The following is a 3,356-nucleotide window of genomic DNA, read 5'->3' as shown; positions in this document are numbered from 1 at the left end:
GGAGTGATTGGAAAGCACGGTGTGGGCCACTGCAACCCAAATGGACTGCTTTTGCTTCAGACCTGTGCAGAGCACGAACTGCTGATAACCAACACAGTTTTCTGTCTCCCTACCCGTAACAGGACGTCATGGATGCACCCTCGCTCAAAGCATTGGCATCTCATCGATTATGTCATCCTCAGGAAAAGGGATAGGCAAGATGTACGTGTAACAAAGACCATGTGCGGCGTCGAGTGTTGGACAGACCATCGCCTTGTAGTCTCGAAGCTGAATATTCGAATCCAGCCCAAGAGACGCCCCCAAGGCCAGAAGGCTCCAAAACGGCTCAACATCGCTAAGCTGAAAAACATCACCATCAAACAGTCCTTTGTGGAGCTGCTGGAAGATCGTCTGGAATCCGCCTCTCTGGACAACCAGAATGTGGGGTCTGACTGGAGGATCCCGCGTGAGCTGATCTATAGTACAGCTTCAGAGACCCTGGGACCCATGATCAGAAAGCACAAAGACTAGTTTGATGAAAACTGTGATGAAATCAAGCAGCTTCTGGATGAGAAACGCCGTCTGCATCAAGCCTACCTGAGCAACCGAAAGTCCACATCAAAAAAGGATGCGTACGATGCCATCCGCAGGACTGTTCAGCAAAAGTTACGCCAGATGCAGGATAAGTGGCTGAGTGACAAAGCTGATGAGATCCAGGGATATGCTGACAGGCACGATATGAAGAGGTTCTATGATGCCTTAAAGGAAGTCTACGGCCCCACATCCTCAGGATCATCCCCCCTCCTCAGTGCAGATGGGAATACCTTGATCACCGAGAAGGAGAAAATTCTCGAACGCTGGGCTGAGCACTTAAACAGTGTCTTAAATCGCCCTTCCTCCATAAATGATGAAGCCATAGACCGTCTCCCACAAGTCCCCATCAACGAAGCACTGGATGATCCGCCAACACCTCTTGAGACCCAGAAAGCAATCTGTCTGCTATCCAGTGGCAAAGCACCTGGCTCAGACTCCATACCAGCAGAGGTCTACAAGGATGGAGGCACTGTGCTGACTGAGAAGCTCCATCAGCTGTACTCACTCATGTGGAAAGAAGAGACGATCCCCCAGGATTTCAAAGATGCATCTATCATTCACTTGTACAAGCGAAAGGGGAACCGGCAAGCCTGTGATAACCATCGGGGCATTTCCTTGCTCTCCATCGCAGGCAAGATACTTGCCAGGATCCTACTAAACCGCCTCACAGCACACCTTGACCAAGGTCATTTGCCTGAGAGCCAATGTGGATTCCGGAAAGAGCGCGGAACCACCGACACGGTGTTTGCTGCAAGGCAGCTGCAAGAGAAATGTCAGGAGCAAAATGCTGATCTGTTCTCCACCTATGTCGACCTCACTAAGGCCTTCGACACCGTGAGTAGAGAGGGACTGTGGAAGATCATGGCCAAGTACGAATGTCCTCGGAAATTTATTTCCTTGGTCAGCCAATTCCATGAAGGCATGCAGGCTCGAGTCCAGGACAAAGGCGAAACATCTGCTCCTTTTGCTGTCACAAATGGTGTCAAGCAAGGCTGCGTCCTGGCTTCAACGCTGTTCAGCCTCATGTTCTCTGCAATGCTTACTGATGCCTTCAGAGATGGCGATGTTGGAATCGGCCTAAAGTACCGAACAGATGGCAAGTTGTTTAACCTCAGAAGGCTTCAAGCAAAAACGAAGGTCATGACAGACATCATCAGAGACTTTTTGTTTGCTGATGGTTGTGCCCTCAACGCTGGATCTGAAGCTGACATGCAACTCAGCGTCGACAAGTTTGCCACTGCCAGCAGGAACTTCGGCCTTACCATCAGCACGAGCAAAACTGAAGTTCTCCATCAGCCAGCCCCAGGGAAACCCTACGTTGAGCCCAACATCACAGTCAACGGTCAGAGACTCAGTGCGGTGGAGCGGTTCACATACCTTGGCAGCACACTGTCACGAAATGCGACCATCGACGATGAAGTGAACGTCAGGATTGCAAGAGCAAGCGCAACTTTTGGTAGACTCAATGCAAATGTCTGGAACAGAAGAGGCATTAGTCTTGAGACCAAGCTAAAGGTCTACATAGCAGTAGTTGTCCCCACACTACTGTACGCCTGCGAAACTTGGACAGTGTACCAACGACATGCCAAGAAGCTGAACCACTTCCACACAACATGCCTCAGGAAGCTACTGATCATCAAGTGGCAAGACAAGACCCCAGACACAGAGGTGCTCGCAAAAGCCACCCTTCCCAGCATCTCCACCATCCTGATGCAGTCCCAGCTTCGCTGGGCTGGACACGTGGCGCGCGTGCCAGACCATCGGCTGCCCAAAAGGCTCTTCTATGGCGAGCTGCAACAAGGGAAGAGATCACACGGAGGTCAGAAGAAGCGCTTCAGAGATACTCTGAAAGTCTCTCTGAAAGCGTTTGATATCAACCCTGACTCCTGGGAGGAATCTGCAGTGGACCGTGACAAATGGCGCGCTGCTGTGCACAAAGGCGCCAAGTTGTGTGAGGCCAACAGGACTGCTGCAGCTGTTCAGAAGAGGCAGGCCAGAAAGTCACGGGCAAACAAGCTCCCTGACAATGGTATGCCTGTCTTTGTCTGCCCCAACTGTCAGCGAACATTTCGTGCGCAGATTGGACTATTCAGCCATCTGCGCATTCACAGATAGATTCATGAGCATCCTCCCCCCCACCCCACCACCACCCTCCCCCCATCCCCCAGCTGGATGACAACGATGGTCATCATCGATCTCGATGGACACACACCAGTAGTAGTAAACTTACTTTGATCTTCAGTAGAATAACCTCAATTTCATGATACTCATTTATTTTATAATCATAATTATTATGATTATAGACATATTTTATCAACCTATTCTCCAGTAAGGAACAAGATTAAGGGAAGATGGTAAACAACATGATAAAAGAAAACTAACAGAAAAGGCTTTTTACCAATTTCTTTTCAGTAAGCTGATGTATACGACAGCATGCAGGAGGTCATACAAGGAGAAACAAAGTCACCTATCAATAAATTTTGCCGTGCTCTTCAAAGACGACCTTGCAGATGTGATATCAATCTTTACTGATGGTGTGTAATACACACACACACACACACACACACACACACACACACACACACACACACACACACACACACACAAAGTAGAATAAGATGAGATTAAATCAGACGATGATTTAAAGCTTTGCCCCTTACCGGTGACGGATTTAAAGCTTTGCCCCTTACCGGTGACTACGGCTGTTGAACACGATACACAATATATCGGGTGTCCCCAAAAATGTGAACCGCTTTTTGACAAGTATTTTCTCAGTGACAGAG

Source organism: Babylonia areolata, chromosome 26 (assembly GCF_041734735.1).
Source record: "Babylonia areolata isolate BAREFJ2019XMU chromosome 26, ASM4173473v1, whole genome shotgun sequence".
NCBI classification, from domain to species: domain Eukaryota; kingdom Metazoa; phylum Mollusca; class Gastropoda; order Neogastropoda; family Buccinidae; genus Babylonia; species Babylonia areolata.
This window is presented reverse-complemented; position numbering follows the sequence as displayed.